At 42.8% G+C, this 27,271-nt stretch overlaps 1 protein-coding gene across 10 annotated transcripts in view; it reads right to left on the bottom strand.

The window, feature by feature from the left end:
- Nucleotides 1-24,641: 24,641 nt before the first annotated feature.
- CELF2 (CUGBP Elav-like family member 2) overlaps nt 24,642-27,271 on the bottom strand; it is a 450,951-nt gene continuing 448,321 nt past the window's right edge. For all 10 annotated transcript variants that reach the window (XM_066182701.1, XM_066182695.1, XM_066182693.1 and 7 more), the window contains one exon: nt 24,642-27,271. This exon is cut by the window's right edge and continues 1,693 nt beyond it. The gene's annotated coding sequence lies outside the window, so the exon portion shown is untranslated.

The raw sequence follows: 27,271 nt of genomic DNA, 5'->3' as shown, positions 1-27,271 counted from the left end.
ATAAATGCCAGGGGAGTGACAGACTGATGCTCTGGAGTTGCCTCCCTTTGACCGGTTGGACCCTGACTGCCTGCCCTACCTGTCAGCTGCTGTCTCACACTGGCTGCCCTGCTGCCTCCATTGCTCCTGCCTTTATTTCACCCCGTGGATTCTTGTCTTTAGATTGACCGTTTGGCTGTCTGTTCTTCACCTTCTCCATCAGTTCCACCCTCCAGCGTATCATCACAATTGTTATTCTCACACACCCCTCCCCCCCCTCCACCCCTGCTGCTTTTCTCCTGAGATGTTTCACTGGCCCTGCTTAGGCCTGAGTTGCCAAATCCTGACTCAGCTTTCACCAGACAGCCACATTTTATGTCTTTATGGGCTGATCATGTCCCATCCTTACATCCACTAAGGCTGAGGATGGGTGGGCAGGCTCTGAAGGTCACCCTGGTTTCTGACAGGCGTGGGAGGCTGGTTTGTGCTGAAACCTACCCCAGCTGTTCATCTTTAATTTTTAATCTGATACAGCTTCAAGGACAAACCAACCTCTCCTGGCCTCCATCAGCTGGGATGGCCTCTCCTCTGAGATCCTTAGGAGCCAGTCTTTGTACCTCAAGGCCAACTTGACAGAAAAGCCTTGGACAACTAAATCCAGAATTACACTTTAATTTAGCTCCACCCTTCCCTGCTCTCCCAGTCTTGCTCACCTGGGGGCTGAGCCCACCTCTCTTCCAGGACAAAGGAAATGGGCAATGAAAAACCTCTTCTAACAATCATCTGAATTTTTTCCAGGCATGAACCCACCACCTTGGGCTCACAGGGAGCCCTGCACCCTATGCCTTCTGTCTTGTTCACCGTGGCCCTTGCACCACTGTGGGGCTGATTCCTGTGCCAGGCAGGGTTCCCCAGTGTGCCTGCACAACTTCTTGGGCTCAGCTGGAGAGAGAGATGGGAATGTCATTTTTGTCTTGTGTTGAGGAGTCTCTTCCACCTCTAACTAGTTCCGTTTTGCAGGAGATTTTGTACGTGAGGCTTCATCAGGGGTTAAAACCCGATGCCTCCCAGCATGTCTCCCACCCATGTACTCTACAGCTGAGACCTTCGTCACTGGATGACATGGCAGAAATCCTGGAAAGGGCAGAGCATCCCTTCCCAGTGGTGAGGGCCACCCTGGGCAGCCCACAACCACCATCAGGAGCTCGAGGTCTTGTGTTCACAGAGGAGGACACGTCCTCCAAACAACTACTGCTTGTTGGTTATGCAGAGCAGGTAATTTTTGCGTATCTATTAACAGCCAGAGGAAGGGCAGGAGATGCTTTTATCACTGAAGAGTGATGTGCTGTTTTTCCAGTGGGTTCCCTTGTGCAACACACAGAGGCTCAGGGTTGTCTCACCTCCTTGTGAGCCCAGAGCAGGATGTTCAAAGACCCAGGAAATCCTGGCTGAAGGGCTCAAGCTGTGATGTTTGGTTTTGTTCAGAGGGAACTTAACATATTTAAACTGATCCTGCCATGCACGTTTTTGCAGATAAGAGGTCTCTTCCCTGGGCAATGAGTACATGGGGTGGTTGGGTATTGCCTGGGTCACTAAAGGTGTTTTTGCCCAACTGCTTTCAGGCAGCAGGAGCTCTGCTGTGCTGGCTGAAAGCTGCCTAGCAAAGGATGTCTTTAATCTGTGCCACATTAACCATGGCCATGAGGCTTTGCTTTGTCAGGGCATGAATGGGATGATTTCAAGGCAGCCCACAGAGCCTTGCACTCAGTGGAGCTGGCTCTGTCTGCAAGGCTGAGGGAGAAACAAATCCTCTGGCTCCCAGATTTGCATAACAGCTTTTACTTCTCTAAAGAAAATAGTCTGTATTGGCCAGGAAACTCACCTGAGCTACCTTTCAGGTGAGAGAATTAATGCCAAACACATTAAATACAAATCATTTGCTCATCCTGGGAAGTGCTCAACGCCAGGTTGGATGAGGCTTTGAGCAACCTGGTCTGGTGAAAGGTGTCTATGCCCATGGCAGGGGGTTGGAACTGGATGGTCTTTAAGGTCCCTTCCAATCTCAACCGTTCTGTGATTCTGTTTTCATTTTAAACCTCAGCCAATTATAATCATACAAAAGAATGAAACATCAGGAATTAAACCCCAGCCTTCATGCCTGGCCAGTCAAGGTACCAGCTGAGAGTCCTTTGCAATTTAAAGCAAGGAAAAACCATCAGAAGGTAGGATTCCATAAAAGACACACCAGAGTGGGATTTGTGAGACCTGGACTTGCTGGTTGGTCTTTGCCATGCATCTCTTTCCTCTCTTTGCCTGACTCTTATCTTTGGGCTCCAGGTTCTTTGGTACATGGGATATCTCTTCCCATCCATCTGCAGAGTGTCTTGAGGCTCATCTCTGAGCTGTTGGTGTTATAAGCAGCATTTCCACTGCACTGAAAATACTGCAAGTCCAAGACGATTTTCAGAAACTGATAGAATCTATAAACAAATTACATTTCCCAGTATTTAATCCGAACTTGGTGAAAACATTCTGCCTTGAACTGCTCCTAACTGAAAGAGGTGAATCCTTTTAAAATGTCTCTTTTAAAATTTTATTTTAAAATTTCATGAGAAAATAATTTTCAGGCTAGGGAAGCTACTTCCGTTGAATGTCAGTTTCCATTTCTGTTGCATTGTGACCCTGACACAGCCATCTCCAAGCTGCTTTTCTCTGTGGCTGCAGATGGCTGGGTGGCAGATGTGTTCTCATCTGACAAGTGGCTGGATTTTAGTAGTGGAGTGAGACATCCCCAGTAGCCATTAAAGACAATGTTCATCACCAGTTACTTTATTCTAGTGGCTTAGAGAGTGCAATTTTCATTTCTTGAAGAAGAAACTGCTGTAATCCTGTGTCTCCTCTGTCATATGAGGGTGTGCTGGAGCTTCCATTAATCACTGTAAGTTGCTGAGAGATCATAAGCAGGAAAGTGCTTGAAAGAGCAAAATGATCTAAACATTACGAACTTCAGCAAGAAAAACTCAATATCACTGTAAAAATCAACTTTGGAATTGAAAGTTGTACTTATTTTATACTACTGGTAACTGGCAACTTATGGATGGAAAAGAAGAGCAGATTCAGTCTCTGAGGGCTCACTGCATTTGCTTGATTGCTCTCTTAGCTCAAGTCAATGTCATCCAAAATGTACCATCAAAAAGACATCAAAAGTAGCATTCTGGTCAAAAGTGACCAAATCCAAATCGAAAATTCACATCTGAATTCACACTTCAGCTCTGGGCAGTAATACTCTAAAACACCATGGTGATGGGACTTAAAGGATCCCTCCTGATGCTCAGTTCTTGTCTGGAAAAGACCTTTTAGAAGTTTCACTTCCATAATGAAGAAATGAGAATCAAAATCTGAGTTTGCCTAAATTGCCTAAGAATCCCTTCTTGGTTTTACTTCTCCTTCAGGATGTGGTTTCCGATTCCAGAACAGCAACAGATGGTAAGGAAAAAATATCAGCAATAGGAGAATGTGAAACAGCACTGCAGAAACTACACCCCTTATAACACCCATAAAGAGACCCTTTATGCTGCAAGCCCCTGGGAGAGGGACACGTCATGCCTCTTATTTATCTACTTGACCATGGCATTGACTTTTTTACTACAGGAGTCATTTTCAGATTGTTCCTAAGAAATCAGGTTGTGGGCAGCACCAGAACTACTGATCTGAGGGGGTTTTTTTCCAGAAGAAAACTGAGGATAATATCTGGAGGCTCTCCATTCAAGACCTTGTGGCCAATATTCATGACCCAGTTGTCAGTATTTGCAAAATCCCAATGGGAGAAGTTGGGCAGGTTTTGGGTTTTTTTTTAAATTTTTTTTAATTGCCTCTTGCTTATGGGCTGAGCCTCATTTAAACATGTTTGTTGTTTGGAAGAATCTTCTAAATGGGCTTATGCAAACCCCCCCCTTGGATTCAGCTCCCGTGGTGCTGCTGAGTGCCAGGCACCAAGCACAGAGTGCACTATTTGTGCTGTGTCATCAGCTTTCTCTCTTGCTGGGGATTATTGCTTCTCCATGGCTGGATGCTCCTATCTTTTAAAGCACAACAATCAGGAATAAAGAATGTCAAATGAGAAATGAACTATGAAGGACAAATATTTCAATTCCTGTGCAAATAACCTGTCCTTGCTAGCCCTGGATGACAGTGAGCAGGAAGAAAAAAAAAAAAAAGAGAAAACCATTATCCAAGTACCTGGATAAGCACACCAATTTCATGTTTATTTATGAAAAATAAAGGCAACTCCTGGCCTTCAATCCTCAAAAGGATCATTGGCTTATCTAATTTGGTATCCTCTGTAGGAAGCCTATTGTTTCCACCCTGTTTCCTGCTTGAAGTTTTGTCAGGTTTCCACTTCCCATCGTGGCTGGTTCAACCACGCAAATGAATTCCTACAACTCTGCATGACATGTCGGTTATTAAAGATCACGCTGGCAGGTCAGAAGAACTTGGAAGTTCATGTTTGTGGCAGGGTGTAAACCTGAGCACAGGTTTTGTGCCATCATCACAAAATGGTGCCGAGGTGGCCTGTCCTGCAAAGCTTTTTCAAAGCCTGCAGGTCAGTTAGCCCTGATCACCAAAATCTTTGAAAGCCTTTGTCTCCTTGCTTTCGAGTGACAGGTTGGTAGAGGAGATAAAAAGATCTGTCTGGGGCTGGGGCTAATTAAGAATTTACTGCTGCATCTTATGCACTAAGTGCCAATGAGGGCGAACACAACATGTGGTTAGTTTGTGACATATTGGTTTTCTTTGTCATATATGAATACCCAGAAAATAGCTTAAAAAAAGATGAAGCAGTGATGCTAGGAATAATTATATCACACTGATCTAGAGGCTGGTAGCTATGTGACACTGCTTCTGTTGAATTGTGTTTGGTCATTCATGATTTGTAAATGCAAATATTGCTGACTCTGGTAGTCCTTTGTAAAGACACCTGTTGTTTTGTTGGTTTTTTTTTTTTTGTCACTGAAAGAATAATACAGATAGATTTCGAACAGCTGGACTAAAACAGTTTTACCTGGCTCCCAAGCACAGGACAATGCTTCCGAAAGCTGCACTGCAGGCTCACATTTGAATGAGGCTCTATTCTGGGAACAGAACAAACTAATTTCTCATTTTTCCATCTATTAGCCAATTGTGTGAAACCATTTGTCATGTTTTAATTCACTCTGCATTTGCAGGGTGTTCATCTTTCTGACCCTCAGGCCACATCTTGCCTTACTACTTTCACCTCTTCAGAGAAAGAAGTGCGAGGGAAATCTACCTCTCCTCTGAAAATGGGGGGCACAGAAAAGGCCGGTTCCCACCTCGGTGATGCTGGATGCTTTGTGTGTGTGTTAGCAGTTGTGTTTTCTGGGGAAGCACATGCCATTTTTCCTGCCCTCAGCCCCAGTGTCCTAACAGAACTCAGGAACTGGAGCCTTTTCTCTCTTCTGCATTATCTGAAAGGAGTGATCATTAATTTCTAATTGTAGTACACACGGTGTAATCCCACTGCTGTCAGGCTCTGCTCTTGCTTACCCATGTGTAACCTCCTGGAGACACTTTATTGCTCTTGATGGATGACCCTGGAAGAGCTCATCTTGACTTTCAGATCCTAAGCTGCATTTACAGCCCTGGAAGATGAGAATCTGGAGGAGAAACATTTTGCTAGTAGACAGAGCAAATGAACATACAATAAACCTCTGAGACACAGTAATCCCAGAAACCCATGACACTATTAATAATGGGTCCCTTTCAAAGTGAAGCCACACTTCATGCCCCAAAGCCTCCAGAATTATGTTTGGGCAAACTGCAGACACCACATTCCTTGGAGGGCAATAGCTTGTATCTTCCATTTCTCTGATGCAACCTTTTTTTTTTTTCACTTTATCAGAGATGGATATGGTTCCCCTAAGAATCCTAATTTAAGTAGCTTCAATCTTTTTTCCACTTTACACTTATTGATCTTCTGGGCAGGATGGGCATTCTGGTTAGTGGAAAGTTTTTTAGGGCTTTGCAGTTAGTTTTTATTTTCAGGAAGGACTGTAGAATCACAGAATGGTCTGGGTTGGAAGAGTCTTTAAAGATCACTGAGTTCTAGCCCTCCCGCCACAGGCAGGGGCACCTTTCACTAGACCAAGTTGCTTCAAGCCCTGATGGGGGTCTCTGTGCTTGGGTTCCTGGCTTTAATGCCCAGTGAAGGATTTTGAGCAGGTCTGTGGCATCCCTGGTAAGTGCTCAAACAGCACTGGGGAGCTGCTCAGCTACAGTGAATTCTCTCACACTCTGAGCTTAGAAACCAAATTCCAGCTCAACCCCCATGGCTCAAGTTCACAGAGCATGAGGGATTCCCCTCCCCGTTCAGGCAGGGCTGCACCCAGGAACTGCCAGCATTGCAGAATCCCTCCCAGCATTTGGGGCTGCAGTGCCCACATCCCATTTGAGGCAGTGGAGTGAGATCTTCTCCTGCTACTGAGTCTCCTGCCTGGAGTTTACAGCTGTGACATTGGGCCACTGTTGTAATTGTCAGTTTAGCAGTTTTCAGGGTTTTAATAGACTGCATTTCTGAAAATTTGCCTTCCTGCTCTATAAGTGTTATTGATTATAATGTGTGTTGGGTTGCAGCTGGAACAGTAATATACTCATAATGGATTTAATTTTTTTTTTATTTTTAACCAGACTTGGGGGTTAAGTGGATACTACATTATTCCATTATTATAGCTACAATATTATTTTTCTTTAACCAGGATTGTTTATTATGCATGCAGTGAAGCACAAATGTGGAACAAATGAATCTGATATCAAATTAATGCTGCGATCAAGTTCCCCCCCCTTCCCTCTTTAGTTGCCATAACAATCTGTGATCTTGAAGCAACAATAAAATTAGAATTGCATTAAAGGTGTTTACATCATGTACACTCTGTATCCCATTATTGTTTTTCACTGTAATAAAAGCATTGAGTGTTTGCTTTGGAATAGAACACCGTTACATCTCTTGCCTTGCCACGTCTCACATTGCTTTTTGCAGCCAAAACTTTTTTTTTTTTTTTTTTTTTTTTTTTTTTTTTTTTTTTTGTTTTGTTTTGTTTTGTTTTGTTTTGTTTTGAGAACAGAGAAGGTTATTCTGGGCTGGGACTTCTGGAGGAGGGATGATTGTGTTTTTTAAGATAATGTTTGTCTTTTACTTGTAGGATGCAATTCTGGGTGTGCTACCTTGGGATTTCAGAACTTCAAAGAATTGCATCTCTGCTTTTGAATGTATGGCAAATCTCCACCCTGATGGTTGTGGAAAGAACATCTTCTAGGGGAAAGTACGTCTTCTAGCTCTTTGCCTTACTGACAAAAAACAAATTAAAGGAAGAAGATTTTGTCAGCATGTACGTGTGCATGGGTCACATGTGTGCGTACCAATGTGTGAGTAAATTAACTTCCCCCCTCATGACTGCACAAGCTTCTGTCCCTGGGGACAGGATGAAAGGAAAAACATGACAGATGTTTGTCATATTGCCTGGTGCATGACTTTAAAGTGCTCTGGTAGTTCAGCTATGAGTGTTATGGAAAAACATTCCTGGAATAAAGAGGCTGTTATCTCAGGATCTCGGCTGTGCTGGGCATCACGGAGCCCCTTTACTGCTGCTCCTATCCAGTCTGGCACATTATTCCTTGCTGTGACATCTTTCTGTGTAGCCTTTGTAGATAATCCTTGTGATAAGCTTCCTTCAGAAAAATGGAAATTTTTCATTTTTGAATACATAACATGATCACCTTATGCGGAGGTTGGACTTGAACAGAAATATCATGAGAAGATTTTCCTGCTCCACCCACTAAGCCTGCTGTTCACACATGCAAACCACCCTTTGATTTTTTTTTTTTTTGCAAGTTTAGTCTCTTTTAGGAACACAGAATCCATCTGTTTATGAACATTGTATGTGATTATTTCCCTGATTAATCTGAATGTCAGATGTACAGCAGACGGCTAATTCTAAGGCCTTTTCTGGTGGCACTAACACACCTTTGAATTCTTTATGTCACATTCTGTACAACACAGAGGAGAATTCCTACACTGAGTACAGGGATTTTGGGGGGGGGGTGGGATGGGGGCAGGGCAGGATAAAAGAAAATAAAATGCCGTGTAGGCTGAGAGAGGAATGTAGTTAGCTGTCATAAATCTCTGGAGACAAGATCTCTCCAGAGCTGGATTCATCTAGTGATCCCCTCACTGACTCCAGTCCTAAAGATCAAAGAGTGGTGGATTAAGTAGCATGTATTCTGCAGTGATGTGCTGCTGTTTGCAGTGATGTGCTGCTGGGGATTAGCGAGGTAGGAATCACCTAAATAAAAGATCACAGCACCACGGTGCAATTCTGACTGGAAAGGACCTTGTGAGGTCCTAGTTCAGCGTGCTGCTCAAGGCTGGGCCGACTTCCCTGTTAGCTCAGGTTGCTTCAGGGCCATGCCTAGTTGAATTTTGAACGTCTCCAAGGTCAGGGATCTCACCTCCTCTCATGACTCCCATTCCAGAGCTTAACTCCTTTCCTGGTGAACTTTTCCTTCCCTGTATCTAATTGGAGGTTCCCTTCCTGCAAATTCTCATGCCTGTCCCGTCCACGTAGCTTTTGTCTTTTTGTTGTAGGCTCCTGAGAAACATCTGTCTCTATCCACTTTGGGTTGTTGAACACAGCTGTAAGGTCCCATCCTTCCTTGCTTCCCCTGAAGCTGGCTCCAGGATGAGCAAACTCTCTCTCTCAGTAACACCGCACACATCATGTGCTCCAGCTCCCTCAGCCTCTTGGACGATCACCAAATTGGACTCTCTCCAACTGGCTGACCACTCTCTTGGTGGCCCAAAACTGGCCCCAGGGCTCCAGATGTGATCTCACAAGCACGAAATAAAAGTGAGTAATCAATTCCCCTGACCCACTTCTGGAGCGAAGGAGATGCTCTGGATACATTGCTACTGATACTGCAGAGCCTTTTGAAACTGCTGCCAGCTGTCGGTGCCAGTGACCTGTATAAATGATGGCCTTAGGCCTCTTCTTACTTTATAAGGTTCACACTGATCCAGGAAAAATAAAAATCATTAATTGTTTTGAAAGAATCCAAGGACTCAGTGATGCTGTGTGTGGGCTTTTACTCTTTACTGTGGCCTGTCAGGATGAGGGCTAAGGTTTTCCCAGGCAGTTGGGAGTCTCCAGCTGCCAGCGATGCTTCTTGTTTTGGTGATGATCCCTGTGACCAAACTCATTGGCTGCAGGGTGGCTGCCAGGGTAACTCAGCAGAGTCACTTGGCTTTTGGGCATAGCTGCCATGGTGACTCACTGTAGGTTCTGGAAATAGTATTGGGGCAGTTCTCCCCCATGTTCCTAACCAGGCTTTGCATTCTCAGGCATCTTCTCATCCCTTGGCCTGGGGCTCTGCCCTCACCCTCAGTAGCATGTTGTAAAGGGACAGCAGGAGCAGTCTGAAATAGGAATGGAGGCCCCATTAATGTTTGAGGGCCATGAAGCATCCAATAGGAATCCTAAGTCAAGTTGCTGAGCAGTGTTCACAGCGGTTGCTGTGCTCAGGCCGTCAGGATATGGACCAGCCTGCCTCAGCTGCTCTTGGCAAGGGGAAGGGAAATGGGTGGGCTTTGCTGTGGGCTCTGGTGTAGCAGTGTGACCAAGAGAGATACTTTTAATTTTCATTAATGTGGCTGCTCAAATGTCTTTAGAGATGTTGTCCTCAAGCTTTTCTTGGTATTGGTACTGGTGACTAGGAAGAGCCAGCTGGGACTGGGAAAGGAGAGAGGAGAGCAGAAGATGCCTTGTGCTGGCTCTTGGTTTGTGACCACACAGAGAATGTGCTCATGCCATGTCACACAACAGAGGCACCTCCACGGTACCTCCAAGTGTGGCATGGTGTAGCCCTGTTAGTGTCACCCTGTGCCCAAGAAAAGTCTTATTGGCCTTACTTTGAAGAATGGAGATCCTTGCAGATGTGCCTATATTGTCTCCAAGTTATCAAATTTTGTTCTTGCATGAAGTTCCAGCTCCTTGCCGGTGGTGTGCTGGCTCACCTTGCCATCTTCCAGCACATGGCAGAGATGTGTGTGACTATCAGACCTTTGAGCTTCCACGTTTTAGAGCAAATGCTTTACATCATGAGCATCTACTCTTTTGAGGAATCACACAAAGCCCACGCTGACTACTTGATTACTTTGTTCTTCTGATGACCCAAACCACAAGGTTTGATGCAACATTTTCACATACTCAGTGATGTACTTGTGTCTTCCTTTGGGTGACCTAGTGCTGCACAGAGCAGCTTGGAGGGTACTCCAGTGATTTGTAACACGCTTTCTAGTTGAGGGCATGTATTTATTATGGTACAACAAATGAATGATTAATAGTTGCCATAGTGATAATGAGAACCTGAAGTCTTTGAGCACTACAGAGTCAAATGCAAGCCTTGGCACATCTTTGCTGCAAAGCATTCATGGCAGGGTCTTGAAAATGGAGGCTCAGGAACCAGCATCACTTAGTAACACTAACACCCTATGGAGAAAAAACATTAAAAAAATATACTATGCTTATTGAGAAATGTGGGGGGAAAAAAGGAGAAAGACTCATTTCAGGTTTTTCACTGTAAGAAAACTGAAATTTTTCACAGAATCTTCTTTTTCTATTTTTTAGAATTAAATTGAAAGCTGCTGCTTTTTACTGTTAACCTTCCCTTTCTTCTTTCTCCTGGCACAACTTTGCTAACTGAAATGTTACACAGACAAAATCTCTGCTTTCCAAGATCCTGCCAAAGCTTCTCTTTAATTCTAGGCACATAATAATTTCTCCAAAAATTTGCTCACCAGCCACCAATAAGAAGTTTTTTTCAGGGTTACAGAATTTCTCTCACTATTATCTCTTGATATTCTGTGACGGAAAATGGCATTCAGACATCTGTGGGACACTGAGGTATATGAGGAGCTGCTGAAGATTGCAGCTTTTCAAGCTCAGGTTAGCCACAAAGCCCCTCTGTATTGAACAGCTCATGCTGCAGAGTGCAATGGGCAAAGAGGAGCTTGTTGGTGATGGCAGCTGGTGAAGTTAACCTGGGTGATGTGTTCTGGCAGTCTCAAACTGCTTCTCTAAAAATGGCAGTGTCCAGGAGGAACTTTGGCGTGCTTATCCTCTGCTGGATCCTGTCCCTTTGCTGCAACATTTAGCCTGGAAGTGAAGAATCTCCAGAAGCATAAAAATTTTGGGGGGCCAGCGTGGCAAAGCCCTCTGTTTCTACAGGATGCCTTCTGAAATCACCTCCAAATCAGACTTTTCATAACCCACAGGGAAAAACATAGAGCAGACTGGGTGGCCATTAGCTACTACAAGAATTAATTAAATGAGAGGGAAGGATTCTGAAACCACTACAAGAACTAATTAAATGAAAGGGAAGGATTCTGAAACAACTGAGACATGCAGAAAATTTGTTTGACCTGCTGGTACACTGAGAAATTCCAGCTGAGGGTCTGGAAGATGAGCCAGCTGATACATCCAGGAGATCAGACAAGGAGCAAGGCAGGAGTTATTATGCCAAACTAAAGAACATGAACAATCTTGTTGGCATCAATATGCGGCCATCACCCTCTGAGACAAAGGAAAAGTGGTGAGGAACCTTCTCCTGTGTCACTTTTGCATCCCCCCACTCTCTTTGGGGCTTTTCCAGCTCTGAAGCATCAGGGTTCTGTATTGTAAAATAGAGGTAAAAATTGTTTTCCTTGCTTCCTCAGCCAAGGTTGTGAGAACATGAAGTTGCTGTCAGCTCTTTGGAGCACTGGAGTTTTGAAGACACATTCTGTGCCTGGGGATACCAGTCAGTCCTCACCTCAACAGCAGTAAATTAGAGAAAAAAGAAGAACAGGCAGGATGACAATTGAAGGACAACAAAGAGAAGTAGTTTTGGTCTTACCAGCAAGTAGCAAAGCATTAATTATTAGCCAGTACTGCTCTGCATACCAATGCAGAGTGGAGATTCTGTGCCAGGAGGTATCTCCCATCAACTGACACGGGCATTAGGCACCCAAAAAGCTTCAAGAACTGTGAGTGTCTATCACCAGATATTGCCACACACCTGCCTCTACTTGGCCAGGAGTTGGAGGGTTGCTCCAGTGTTGGCACAGCCTCAGTCACTGTGAACTCATGAGACCCATGTGTGTAGAAGCCAAATCCACAGCCCACGTGTGCTCCACAGCTGGATTGCAATGTTGTCTTTGCCACATGAGATGGTCTTGTGCTCTGCCTTATTAGTCCCTCAGACAGGCAGGAACGGATGTTTGTAGTGGTAAAATGTCAGGCTGTTTTATGTGACAGAGTTGTCCTCTATTGACGGGTTTCACCCAAACCAACATCTGGTCACTCACATTTCCTTTGTGTTGCCCACAGCATGCAGCCTAACCTGCTGTAGGGACCACTTTATCTGCAGCCACAGTGGGCCAGGGCTGGATATTAGGAAAAATTTCTTCACTGAAAGAATGGTTAAACACTGGAACAGGTTTTCCAGGGAAGTAGTGGGGTCACCATCCCTAGAAGTGTTAAAAAACGGACTAGTTGTGTGCCTTCACAATATGTTTTAGTGAGCATGGTGGTATTCAGCTGAAGGTTGGACTTGATGATCTTGGAGGTCTTTTCCCACTTTAATTATTCTATGATTGTATGAAAATAATCCTGACACACATAAATAATAAGTTTGCATGCTATTCCTGAGCTGTAAAATTTTCCATAAAAGGGCAAAACGACCACTTCAGTGAGAAGGTTTTTGTACAAATTTTTGTTCAATTAGCACAACTTGATTTATTGATGGCTGAACCCTCAAACAGCCTGTAATTACAGACCACAACTGCAAAGTAGGAAGATTATGAAGGTTAAACATATCAAGTCTTTGCATGAGAAGGAAGTGATCAATGAGGAAAAAAAAAAAAGGAGAGTTAATGAGAGATAAAAGGATTCAGGAGTGCGGCAGATCAGTTTGTGCTAGGACACTGTGTAATGAAAGAAGACAGCCTGGCAAATGAAAGCAGAAAACCTTGATTTTGCTCAGAGTGCCATTAGAAACTTAGATGTAGTCTTCACAAATAAATCTCATTTTAAGGGCTAGTGCTCTTTCTTTTCTTTCCCAAATTTACCTGCTGTGTTAATGCAGTGTCCTCTCACATTTGTTGTTGAAAATTAATTACTTGAGTAATAAGGAGATATAAAAAAATCTCTTCAAACAGGTTATAAAAAGAGCTTTTTGCGCTGAAGGGAAGTTGCCCACTGCATTTTAAGTTTGCAGCATGAATAAATCTCTTTGTGTTCTCGTTTCAGTGCTTTCTCACACACTGTGTCCCACCGTTGTGCCTAGGAGGGATAGACAAATGTAGTATTTTGGGCTGGCTACCCTTGTCCCAGAAGGATTCCTCTTAAAGACCATTTTCTGCTCTTTGCAATCTTAAATCCCATGGGAGGAGAAACTTCCTGTGCTGCCTCAGAGGCAGGCTTGCCCTCTATTACATTTCACTTTAAGGAAATATTTTCCTGATCTTCAGCCTTTATGTCTCCCTTGCTTAATTCCTTCCCACTGCACCTAGTTAGATTCCCTTGTACAATTCTAAATAATTAATCACCTCCTTCATTCATTTCAAACACTTGTTGAATACAGAGCAGAGACCAAGAATTCCTCATAGGAAGAAAAGGAATGGGAACTAGATGAGAGAGGACCAGTTGAGAGGCAAGGAGTGGAGAAGGAACAATGCTCCAAGCATAAAATCCAAGCTGCTGGAAAGAGTAAAAGGGATACAGGAGAGCTGCAGTGCCCCGTGGCTGATTCATGCTGCTTACTTTTGCATATTAATTCGGGGAGGCATAACACAGTTCCTCCTGGGGTCTTGAAGTGCTCTGCTCAGAAGAAGATGCCTTTGATGCCTGTCAGTCTGAAACAGCAGCAGAGCACAGGCAGTTCCCCAGGCACAGCTGGGCAGCCAAATGTGAAATGAGGGCGGTGGTGAGTGCACCATGAACAAGAGCCCTGCAACCATCTGGGTGCCCAAAAAGCCTTCAGCAGGTGAAAGCTGCCCAGGTGAAGGCAGTCCTGCATATGTACAGAAGCAGAACTCAGGAGAACTTCCAGCACACTGATGGTAATGCTCCTCACAAACTTGCGTTCCTAAGGACACTGGGAGTGCTGGGAGCACCTTTGGATTTTGCTGTATAAAATCCAGTTTGAAGGGTTGTGTTTTTGTGGTGGTTTAATATTATTATAATTGTCATCATCATCATTATTATTATAATTATTAATTTCCGTATACCTTGAAAGCTGAAGATCACAAATTTCTCGGTAAGCCCCAAAGTGCATTCTTATGGCACAAGGGCTCCTTACCTACAGAAGTACAGTCTCAGAGCACTGTGTCCATCCCAGTCAGGATGCTCAAGCCAGGTCTCTGCACCAGGATCCCTTCCTTACCCGCCTTCAGCAGAGAATGAGCAGTTTCTTCCAGTGCATAATCTGTCAGGCTGAGGTGCCCTGCTTGTGGTGATACCTCTCCACCATTCCCAGTGTACAGGGATGCTCAAACAACCAAGAGCTTCAGTTGCCTGAGTCTGAGGGCTGGCCACACTAATGCTCAGTTGGCGTTTTGGCATCAATCCCCCGGGCTGAACTCCACAGCCCTGGGACTGTAGGTAGGAATATTTCTGTAACTTGACAAAAGAAGTGAAGAGCAGTCAGCAAGCAGGAAGGTGCCCAATTGTTAACAGAACACAGTAAGGCTAAAGGAGTTGAAAAAAATGAGTCTGGAGGAGAAGGGGGCACTCTGAACCCTCCTATTAATCCTGTCTGCCCTCCATGCAAGGCCACAATCCAGCCGGTTGGTGTCGTTTCTGTGAGCTGTGAACTTTTTATTTATTCACACCTGGGAACATGACCTCTCATCCAGGAGCTCCGTTCCACCAGGAGTGAATTTATGGCTGGCATCTGTTCCTGCAGGAGGCACAGGAGGTGATTTATGGCAAAGAAATTACGTTCTGACCCAGTGACAAGCTATTTTGCTGAGATGTTGAAGATATAAACAGTCAGGCTGTGGCCCAATCGTGGATACAATTTCAGTAGTCATGGTAGCACTTACACTGCCCAGCCCCACTGCTGGTGTTCAGAAGTTGGCTGCAGCTGTAACTCTTTTACAGGAAGCAGGAACACTAAAAGGGAGGTACATGGGCTGGGATGGGACTGTGCCAAGGTTTTCTTTTTATTGGAAAGTACATTTTGGCATAAAGGAAAGCTGTCTAGTAAGTAAGCATTCCCAATCATGCAGAAGGTGTTTGGAAGAAGACCAGAAAGGGGGATATGTAACATGGGAATTTGTGATAGCATTAACTGTGTAAGGCCCATGAAAATGACCATGGAATCCACTGGCCTGGCAAACGGTGTTTTCAAAAAAAACCCAAAAAACAAAAAGCCCCAACAAACTGAGACTACATCTGCCTATGCCACCTAATTTTCTAGGCTTGTTATGACCATTTTTTGGGACAGAAACCTGGGATGTGGGATAGGGAGGAGAAAAAGTCCTCCACGATCTCTCTGTCTCCCTGCACCTATGCTGGTCGAGGTCTTAGCACCTTTCTATCCAGGATGTTCTCAGTCCCTGGCTGAGAGGCGCTGTTACTATTTCCCCTTTCCCTACCCACGTTTTCTAGAAACCTGAGGTTTGCTGAGGGTGTGTAGGAGAAAGGTGAATTTCCAAAACAACTGGGGTCAGGACAGGAGAGTAGGAGGCCCGTAACTTGTGCCACAAGTTGTGCTCATGCCTGCAGAAAGGAAGAATGTTTTTAGCTGACTGCAGCAGGCTGACACTGGTTGGCTAGTGAATGGGGCGTGTGGGTGTGTTCCTGTCACTTGAAAGCACAAGGATCTTGGGTCACAGCTCTGTCACTATTGTGGACATCCACAAGTACTGGTAGGTGTTCGGACAGGTGAAGCATACCCTGAGTGTGTTTCACAGCAGGGTGGTGAGCAGAGATCCCTGCCCTGATGCCCAGGGGTGCTCAGAATGGGCTCTGTGACTAGTTCCGTGTGCCTGCTAGAGAACAATCTGTTTCCTTTATTGGCACCTTCTGGAATTTCCTTGTTTTTTATTTTAATTTCATCTTAAAGTAAAGGGAGTGGGGAGTGGTATCATAATGTGCTGTCTGCTTCCTCAGCCTTGACTGACCTGAGATTCACCCACATGCAGAAGAAGAAGTGCAACCAAAGGCAAGTGCAACATTCACATTTCACACCACTACACGTCCCATCCTGTGAAGTTTGCAGATGACACAAAATTGATGAGGGGTGACCAAGGATGGGGCTGTCATTCAGAGCAAGCTCAGCAGGCTGGAGGAGAGGGCCAGCAGGAAATGCAGTGTGAAATTCAAGAAGGACAAATGCAAAGACCCATACCCAGGAGGGAAGAGGGGCTTGCAGTGGCAAAGGCTGTGAATGGGCAGGTTGGGGAGGAACTGCTGGGAGGGACGTGGGGTGGGTGTGTGTCCTGCTGGAAGGTCTCCACAAGCCAGCAGTGAGCCCTGGCAGCAAACCAAGCCAACATCCTGGGCTGCATAGAGAGCAGCAGAGCCAGGACAGTGTGGGAAGTTATTATCACTCTCTCATCCCAAAAAAACCCTACCTATTAAGACATGTGCTACACCACATCTAGATACTAGTGCCTCCAGTACTTAGAAGCAATGGACAAACTGGAGAGATCTCCGGGGAGGGCAGCCACCATGGCTGGCAAGCTCAAGCTGTCACCTGCCAGCAGAGGCTGAGGGAGCTGGGCTTGTTCAGCATAGAGCAGAGACGGCTTAGGGGAACCTAAGAGTGGCACACTGCCCTGGTGTCTTTGGGGAACTTCTCAAGAAGTTTTGGCAGGGCTTTTTGCAATGGCATCTGGCAGGTGTGGGAGGAAAGGGCATGGGTTGCAACAGGAGAGGTATCAGGAAAGACTTCTTCAGCATGAGGACAGTTGAGCAACAAATTGCCCAATGGGTCTGTGAAGTTTCCTGCTTTTTATTTTATTTTATTGTTCTTTTGAACAGGAGGATACATTGTCTGGGGGTATGGGATGCTAAAGTGTGTGGCATGATTACACCAGGATCAGAGACTTGAGTATCACTAATTATGTGATACGTTTGCCACATCCACAAGAAATGTAAGCGATCATTTCTTAGGGATCCAAGGCCAAAAGCTGAATAGGATGAAACTAATGCCAGAGGTGGTCTATAGATCACGTATGTACAAGTCCTCAGGGGTCTGGCTTTCCTGTCAGAGGGATATTCTGCATACATCTATCCCCTAAAAAGCAGTTCCAGTGCAGCTGGTGTTTTTATTGGTGTGGTACAATTCCCATTTAGGGCCTGTGGGACATCACCTGGGGCTCATTTGTTAACAATAGGATTCACTGAATTTCACCTTCAGCTGTCTACAAATTAGACCCCTAGAGCTCAATTTTTCTTTAATAAATGCAGGAATCAATGCCATTTGAGTTGCCTCAGAGTATCCAACATGGTCCAGGTTTAGGAAAGTGAATATAGGTCTTAAAGTGGGATTCAGCTCACAGATTCATCCTTCTAAGCTTAGGGATCCTTAGCTGAATATCTGAATGCACCAGACTCCTACACTTGTAGTATTTAGAGCCCTTGAAATGGCCTAGGAGAGCTGGAGGTCATAAATGCCCTATTCATCCTGCATCGTGTCTCTAAGCCCTTAGAATCACAGAATTGTTTAGGTTGGAAAAGACCTTTAAGATCATTGAGTCCAGCCATCAACTCACCACTGCCCTTCTTTGCAGTGGCCGCAGTTAAGCAGTCAGCAGGGTATCCTTGGGCACTGGGGGCAGTACTTGAAGTCTCTACTGAGAAAACTCCCTTTTGCTCCTGTTGTCTCTTATAGCCACTGGAAAGTCAGCAACACCTCCAGACAGCTCCCTCACTGCCTGGTCTTTGGCACACTGCTTCATGTGGGAATAATTGCCTGCAGGATGCATTTTGTCACCCTGACTAGTGGAGAGGGCTGCAGGGTAAAGCAGCAGCTCGTGTCTGCGGGGCTGAGGCTCCTGAGCAGATGCATTGGTGCCTCAACAGCTCTGTGGCCTGTGTCAGACAGCTCTATGGGATCACCATGGCCTGAAACAGCACCTGTGCTGTTGCACAGATAAGCACAGCACCCTCTGCTGCTACTGCTGCTCCAGAGTCAGGTCTGTTTGATTAAGATTTCCAAATGACTTCTCTATTAGGCCCCAGATACCTTCAGGTTGCACTGATTCTTCTCTGTTGCCTCCTTCAAAGCCACAGGGCTTGAACTCACATGTGCACCAATGAAAGCAGCTGTGTCTGCTCAGAGGAGGATGGTGAATGAAAGGGTATTTTACCCTCACACAGGCTTCCTATTGGCCTTTAAATAATGCATCACATCCAAACAAACACACCTTGTCCTGTGCTTCCACACTAAATGGGCAGCTCTATCTGGGTGAGAAGGCCAGGATAACTACCAAAATTTCTTTAGGTATGTTTATTTTATTAGACTTTCGGAGATGGGAAAACTTCCGGTTATGCTGCAGGAAGAGAGGTAATGTCTAAAATTCTCTTTCACATACCTACACACCAGGAGAAGGATAAGAAGGCTTCTGGTCTAACTCTGTAACACTCTGCTTAGCTACCATTTTGTAAGGATGTGGTAGCCCTAGGCAGCTGAGAGTAGGACAGAGAGCTCTGATCCATTGATGTGATGCCCTTTAGGCATATTTAAGACCATCAGCAGAATCCTAGATGAGATGGGAAGTGTGACATTCTCATGTACTGATAAAAGACAAGGATGGCCCAGCCCATGGTTGGCTAGCTTGACATTACTTTGGCAAAATAATGGACATATTGATATGGGTATAAAGACATTAAAGATGAGGTAAACAATTAATGCCAATCAACATGTTTTTTAAGGGAGGAAAGGTTGTCAAACTGGATTTCATTCTTTGATGTGATTGTAGGTTTTGGCTGATAAAAGTAATTGCAAAGATGGAATATATTCTGACTTTTGTATGTTTGACAGCAAAACAGATTCTGATTAAAAAATTAGCATTCTACCCTATCAATACAAGGCACATAAAATGGAATAAGAATGGGCTGACATGTCAACAAAGAAGCTGTCAAAAGAGACTCACTGCAGGAGAGTGGTTTTTTTAGAGGGGGTCTGAATGCTATTGAATATCTTCAATAATGACTTGAAAGTAAATATCAGAACTGTTGATAACATTGGAAAATGTTGGAGGGGACTAGGAGTTGTACAGAAATGCTCTCAGCGTGCTGGTAAGTGAGCTTTCAAGTGGAAGAACAGGCAAGCAGACCACACGTAGAGGAACCTGGATCACAACGCATCCCAGAGGGATTTCATCATCCTAAAGGACCAGCCCCAAATAATTCTGCTAAAGCGGTGTTTTTCTGCTTTTGGTTGTTGCTTTCAGAGGCTCTGATGTTATCCCTGACTGTGTCATTCAGAGGAGTAGAGTCGGGATGAAATTTTTAATTTCTGCATGTTGCACCGCTTGATGTTGAAATAGTATATCTGGCTCTGGTAACCCAAATTTAAAAAGAATGTCAGGGAAAAAAAGAAAAAGTTGCAGAAATAAAGCACAAGAATTATTCAGGGACTGAAAAGCCACTATTGTGTGTGGATGCTTCCAGAGCATGTTATATTTATTTTATGAATGAGGGATGAAAAGCAACTTGAGACCTGCTTATGAGTGCCCTTGGGGGGAAATGGCAGATGCAGAAGGGCTCTTTAATGTAGCAGAACTGAGCAAAGCCAAAACCTACAGAGAAAACATCTGCAGGAGCATGGGTAGGGATTCAGCAGATCATGCACCTCTGGGAAGTGGTGGGTTTTTGCCCCTGCTCCCAGTGCCTTCAGATTAGGATTGAAATATTTTGACTGTGTATTTGTTGATCAAACATGGGGTGAGGGAGAAACTGTTGGCCTGCATATGAAAGGTGAGTCTTGGTGATTTACTGGTCCCCTCTAGCTCTCTACTGAAAGCCATGGAGCCCTGATGCTGACAGTTGAAGGAGCGGATGGACCCACCAGTTTCTTTCCTACAGGCCTTCATCTCTGCTCTTCCTCCTGCCTCCTTCCAAATTCCTTCCCTCCCTCCCTTCTGTGGTCTACATCCTGAGGCACTACACAATACTCAGAGTGAAATTTCTCAAGCTGTTGGTTGGAGTGACATGAGATAATGCTGAAAATTTAGCCTGGTGTGTTCTTAGGCAGGTTTTCAGAAGGGAAAACCGCCAGCAAAACTTCGTGCCAGAAGTCAGCCCACTTTCCAAAGTGTCTCCTTTTGCTGGCAACTCAGGAATTTATGCATGTCCTGTGAGTGAGATGTCCCCAGAGCAGCCGGGGAGGCTGGGACACCAGTCCCTGAAGTGCTGTCTTGAGGAAGCAAGTCTCTAAGATTCAAATGCTCCTTTGTTTATGAAATAAAGTCCACCAGACCTATTGCCAATTGTTTATGCTAAAAAGCACACTCCCATTAATGCTAATGGTGCTTTGGAGCATAAATCCTTGCTAATTGATATAGGAATGTATCCCAGAAGAGTTTACTTTACTGCTGATTTAGCTGATAGATATAAATGTGTGAGAGGGAAATATTAGCATTCATGTAAAACAATTAGGTTATCAACAGGGGCAAATGATTCAGAAAATGACTGCAACTTTCCAGTTCCCTTTAATGGAAAAAAAAAAAAAGAAAGTCTGCTAATGAGGAAAATCAGAGGGAATACAAATATGAGCTAATCATTGCGATTACTTAATATTTGTGTTACATCAGCAGCCCTTGGAAACCAGGGCGGGGTTCCCACCTGAGCTCCGTGCTGATGTGGGATGGACAGGACCATCCTGCTGCCTACCGAGGCAAACCTTCCCTGTGATCTCTCTGGTGGAACAGTGTTTTTGGCTTACGAGGCTGATGCACCTGGCCCCACTGGATGTTGAGTTCAGTAACATTTACTAAATAGGCATGAATAGAATGATACAAGCAGCACATAGATTTCCACAATTTAATTTTTTTTTTTTCAGATAATATAATGGCATATGAAAAGTGAGGCAGTAATGCAGTTCAAAAGAAAAAAAGAAAGCAACCCCTCTCCCTCCCCTCCCCTCATTCTCCTGGATCTTTCTGCCAAAGGCTGACATTATTGAAAGTCTGATAAATACAAGAATTATGGCCATTTCCATAAAAATCAGATTATTTAAAATCTACAATTTTGTGGCAAATATACAGCCATTGAAGGAATATTTTTTCCAGTGTACTCAACAGTTTTACCTATTCGATTCCCATTTAGTTTTGATGTGAAAATATTTTTTTTTAAGAGAAGGCTCAATACAGGAAACGTACAGTAAGCCATAGATCTTCCCCAAAAAGATGCTTTGACCTCCAGTGTGGAATTTTGAGCATATGGGTTTTCATTTTTTAACTCTAAACCTATCTAGAATCAGGAGGAAAAAAAGTCATATACCAAAAAGTACAGTATTGTATTGTTTTATGGCATTTTCTGATTCACATATTTTAGCCATTTTTTGATTTTAGTGCAAGACCAAGTATATTTGCTTCTGCAAATACAGAAAGAGATCAAAATTTCTGCATCTTAGAATCATTTGCTGCAAGTCACTGAATGGCAAGACTTTTTCTCCCCACAGATTTCAGTAAGCCTAATTTTCAAAGTCTCCATTATTAATGAAATATCAAGCGAATTAGTGAACATTTGCCTGGGCATGGTTAAAGACCATATACCCAGGAAGATTTAATATAACAGAAAGCGCCCAACCCTAGAAACAATTTTTTTTTCCATTTAATGCTCATAAAATTTTACAGACAACAGAATCCTTTCTTAAGCTTTATTTAAGAAATCGAATACTATTATAGTTCAATATATATAAGACACATCCAGTATTGTGTTCCTGATAGCAAGTGCATAGATTTTGTTAAGATATCATTTTTATATTTAATTTTTTTTTATTTGTTACTCAGTAGCACGTTTCATGATCACACGAAGGGATATTCCCAGTGATTTTGCTAAGAGCATGAGAGAAAAAACAGAACACAGCAAAGTAGTGAAACTACAACAGAGATGAGGAACAAAAACGATCAGGCAAACTATCAGTACAGTCGATTCCTGATAAGTGAATAATCTGATTGCTTGGTCACAATGCTTTATTCACTTATCAGGAATGATTCACACTACATTTTGTTAAACTGTTTTCCTTAGCCTAATACCTAAGAGTCACACTGGGCAAAGGCACACACACTCTGGCAGGCTATACTTTAATCAGCAAGTCTTGTGACAGTTTGGTAATTTCCCATGGCGATACACATATAGCTAACAAAGAGACATTTTGCTAACACTGCAAGGTGCCTTACATAATTGAAATTAAAAGCATGTGTTTAAGCAGGACAAACTGTTCAGCTGCACTGCTTTAAGGAACTCATTTCTCTCCCATTGTTGAAATTAAAAAAAAAAAAACAGAAAAGAAAGAAAGAAAACCCTGTATCTTTCAGCCCTGAGTATTTAAAAGAAACTTAACTGCAGTATAAGTCTTTTTTTTTTCAGTTGTAGTTTTGGAAGAAAAGACCCTTCACAAAGCTCTAGTTTCTTTCCTAAGACCAAGTTTGGAGGAAAAAAAAAAAGAAAAGAAAAAAAGAAAACATCCACAGCAAGCTAAAAAAAAAAAAACAAACCCCAAGAGAGCAATTCTGATTTATCCATCATGCAAGTCAAGACTTACTTAACTGAATCCACTGGTGTCGACATTACCCAAATCGAGATCATAAACTCTAGAAGTGTCAAAGACTCAGGATGTAGTCTGACCACTGGGTTTTGCTTTCCTGCCTGGGCTGTCTGCTACAGGCTCCTGTGGTTTTTAGGTTAAACCTTGAGCTGCTTGGACCCCTGACCTCTGATAACAGACCCTGTGGGATGGCACTGGAGCTTGTTTGGGGCTCCAGACTCATCATTTGTTTGCTTCTCATGGAAATGGAAAAGTGAAAAAAAGGAAAAAAAATTAGAAAAATAGATCGAGCAGTAACAACCAGGCCAACTCACAAGCCACCAGAAAATTTCAAAAGTCTTCCAAACGCACGAACCAACGTTGCTGCTGACATCACACGGATACACCCAGTGCGCCAGGACCTTGTCGGACGGTAGTAATGGGGCTGTGTGTGTGTGTGTGAGCCAAAGCCAGAGCGCCAGAAAGACCAGGGGAGAGGAGACAAGAGGGAGGAGTGTCGTTTGGGTCTCATAAGAGCACTTTTAAGTGGTCTTCGATTCCTGAGCATCACAGAAAGTGGGACAAAGGAAAGGGATGGGGGCGTATGGCTTAAATTCCAGAGAGCACTCGCCAGTGCTTCTCTCTCCTCCTTGGGTTTGGTTTGGTTGGTTTTGTTTTGTTTTTTCTTTCCCCCCCTCTCCAAATTGTAAGGTTTGTAATCTGCGATCAGAGGAGAGAAGAGACTTTCTGTAAACCAGAACAACATAGATTTTTCTTTTGCAGCTTTTTTTTCATTGTGGTAGACACCGCTTGGGGGAGAGCAGAGAGATTCTTGTGAGTAGGAAAAAATTACAGGAAAGGAAAGAATAAAAAAGCTAAGAACCAAGTGTAAAAAATAATGAGAAGAAAAAGTGCTATGGTATTTCTTTAGTCCCTTTTGAGATTTCTGTAATACTATCAGCCAATGCTGAGAATGATCTGCTTTGCAAGCCCACAGCAAAAATATCACCCATTGGAACAACAGGGGATCTTTTTTCCATCATTTATTTCTCCTTCTTTTTATTTTGTTGATTTTTTTTTTTTTTTTACTTCCACTGATTTTAGTAGAAAGTCTTCCTGTGCTCACTTGGATCTTGTTGTATTTTTTGAAGTATTTTATGTACAACTGCCCATAACAAGCTTGATCACCTGGTAAGATTTTGCAGGCTCTCCCAGCCCTAGTTAAGACATGATTAGTTTCTAGGGAGAGTTTGACTAACGCCATATGCCAACAGATTACTGTGCAGTTTGGAAAAAATCCCAAGGCTATATCCTCCTTTTCTTGAATGTTTCATATGCTTCTGCAACATAGTGGCAGAGTAGTATTATTATTTTTTTAACAGCTTGGAAGAAATTATCTCCATAATCCACATTTTTCAGACTGACTGAAATGCCACAGCAAAAAATAAAAATTTTTTCAGGTGTCTTCTGTGTGTTTGTGTGCAGAAGGTTTTGCAGTTCCAAGGCTAACAAAAGCTCCCTTCAATAGGACTTTGCAGGAAACTCATTTAAAATGCTTCCTGCTCCAAGAGATTATCCAAGTGATAAGGCATGACTAGGGGGAGGAAGAGAGAAAAATAATAAAAAAAAAAAAATCAAAGGAACCAGAACATGTCTAAAATGTACAAATCCTCTTTTGCCCCCCAATCAGCTATTCACTTAGGTGGAATCGACTGTATCTTTTGTACACAACCAACAAATAGAGAAAAAAAAAAAAAAACAGGCACGTGAAACAGTGAGGTGTGCAGATGCATTACCAACACAGAATGACCACCAACAATACAACACACAAAGTAGAGAGACAAGTATTAGGAAAATGGTTTAATATTGGAGACAGAAGCAAAAAACTGCATCACACAATAACATACGTTACAAAAATAAGTCTGACTGTTTCAACTACACGGTTATGTTCACAATGAGGACAGAAGAATCAGAAAAAACTCTGATCTAAACAGCAAAAAAGCAAACCCCTAACGTTTTAACTAATACATTTATCCACGCAAAGTGACCGAGTACTCCTAATTCTAATTACCTTATTGTGTAACTGCACGATACAGAATAAAAAGTGAAACTTACCGCTTTTGTTAAGACAAAATTCTAAACACTAGATATAAGCAAAGGGAAAAAAAGAAATCAAGCCAAAGTTTTGAATTCTCGAAACAAAACCAACTCTCTTTCTACCATCCAGAAATCAAACTTGAAAATCAGTCATGATCGAGGGGGCCCACGAGAGTAAGCCACAAAAATTTCCATTTGTTTTTTAATCTCCAGTATAAAAAGTTCCACTGGTACAAAATGCATAAGTACAATCAAGTTGTAGAAATAGGAAAGCCTGCTTTTTTTTTTTTTTTGCCTTTTTTTTTGTTCTTTTTTTTTTTTTTGGCTCAAATTCCATCAAACAACAAAATCCAAATGCATCAATAAAACAGAAACAATACTCAAATGGTCTTACAGTTTCCACTAGATTGCATTAACTTTGGCTTTTCTCAGACAATACTTAAAAACTAGTTTGTAATTCTAAACAAAATGATAGTATTATTAATCTACAAACAACAATTCCCACAGCACGAAAAAAACACAAATACATAGGTTTGTTTTTTTTTTTTCTTTTTGTATGACATTATCCAAAAAGGTAATGAAACTACAGGATATTTTTTTTCTTTTTGTTAATTAGCACTTAAGATAATAAAAACAGAAACAGTAAAATGATTCCAGAGTAGCACAAGCCAAGGAACTGTAACCCCTATGGTGAAAGAAAGATGAACTTGTTACTCCTTTGAGGACTGCCATTTCATTGCAATTAGCTAATTTGTTTGATAAAACAACTAGTCTAGTCTTTTGATTAGAATTTTGTAAAGCAATTTCCCTTGTTTTACTTCCTCTCTTATTAGGCCCTTGCACCCTTGCAGCTTTTTCCTTTCATTATTTTGAAAGAGAACTGGTAGATAATTTGCCTCCCAGGAGGTGTATGTTTGGGTTTTTGGTTTTCTATTTGAATTTTATTTTTTATTTTTGATTTTTTTTTTTCAGAGATGGACACTTTTCTAAGCAATGACTCATCTCAGTTGCCTGGAAGTACAGAAAGATTCCTTATCTCCCACTGCTAAGCCAATGTCCCATGGAGTAATTCAGGGCAGCCTGGTGCCGAGTTACACCGCCCAGGGACCAGAGGCATCACCGCTCTAACTGGACTGGAAAACCCACAGGACACACCAGGGCATCTACAAAAGCTTTGGAAATTTAGACGGTGGGTACAATGAGAAAAATTAGTGAAACAGTCTCTAAACAATCCAAATGATGATCTCATATTATATATATATATGTACATATATATAATATAACATACGTGAGATGATACTTTGAATACGCACAATTGCTGCAAGTAGTACAAAATAGCCCTCAAAGGGTGTAGGAAGGCCCCAGCAGTAGTAAAAACGTGAGAAAAGTATAGATCATTTATTTATAAGTGCATGTGCTATAAGAAGGAAACTTTTTTTGCATCACTAGAGGCTAGTCCTTTCCATCCCAGGGCTCTACATAAAGAAGCATTTAAGTTGGGGATGAGAGACAAGAGTGCACCAGCTGATGTTGCTCATATAGGGCTTAGTTTTTAATTTTAGGTGGCTTCAGATATAACCAGATAGAACTAGGAGGTGGAAGAAGGTATGGCACTTCATGACCTGTAGCAGGTACTGCTGCTCACACACATTGGATTGGCAATGAATTCACTAAACCGGTGGCAAAGAACCGAATTTGGTTGTTGGTCACTGTTTGTGTGGTAGAAACACAACCCAATCAGACTTACAAGGCAGTGAAAAGGGCTACCAGCATCTCTTTCCTGGTTCCTTACAAAGAGCTTCCTCCAGCAAACACCCACATCAGTCACACAGATGTTCCCATGGACCACGGGTAGGAGTAAAGTTACTCCTCTCTGTATGAGTGTCTGCAGGAGTAAGCCAATATATTGCCGTGACAAATAATGGCAAATAACACCAAACATTACAGTGTATGTAAACTTTATCCATAAAAAGTAGTTTAACTGCAGTGCACACTGAATTTTCACCCAGGAAGATCTAGTGCATCTGATTTAAGCAAAAATTCATTTATTTAAATTACAAAAATATTATTATTCTTTTTTTTTTTTTCTCCTCAAGGTTTTCAAATGGTGGATTGACCGCTCCTGGCTGGGAGTGGCTCACACAATAGATAATTAAAGAATTGTTTTCTTTTTCTTTTATTTTATTAATACTGAATAGCATATTCCAGCAGCATATTAAAAGCTCTTTAAGAAAAGACAAAATCCCCAAAATCTAAAAAGGAAAACCACAAGTTAATTACGGTTTTAAATAATTTTAGTTATAGATACAGAAGAAATTTAGACAGCAGTAAAATATTTTTGTCCTTCAGATCTGCCCTGTGCATTGTTCTGATTTCAACC

This window comes from Chamaea fasciata, unplaced genomic scaffold (assembly GCF_029207755.1).
Source record: "Chamaea fasciata isolate MVZ Bird 193981 ecotype frontalis unplaced genomic scaffold, bChaFas1.0.hap1 SCAF_5, whole genome shotgun sequence".
NCBI classification, from domain to species: Eukaryota; Metazoa; Chordata; class Aves; order Passeriformes; family Sylviidae; genus Chamaea; species Chamaea fasciata.
Note: the sequence above shows the minus strand (reverse complement) of the source record. Positions and strands in the feature narration are given on the sequence as shown.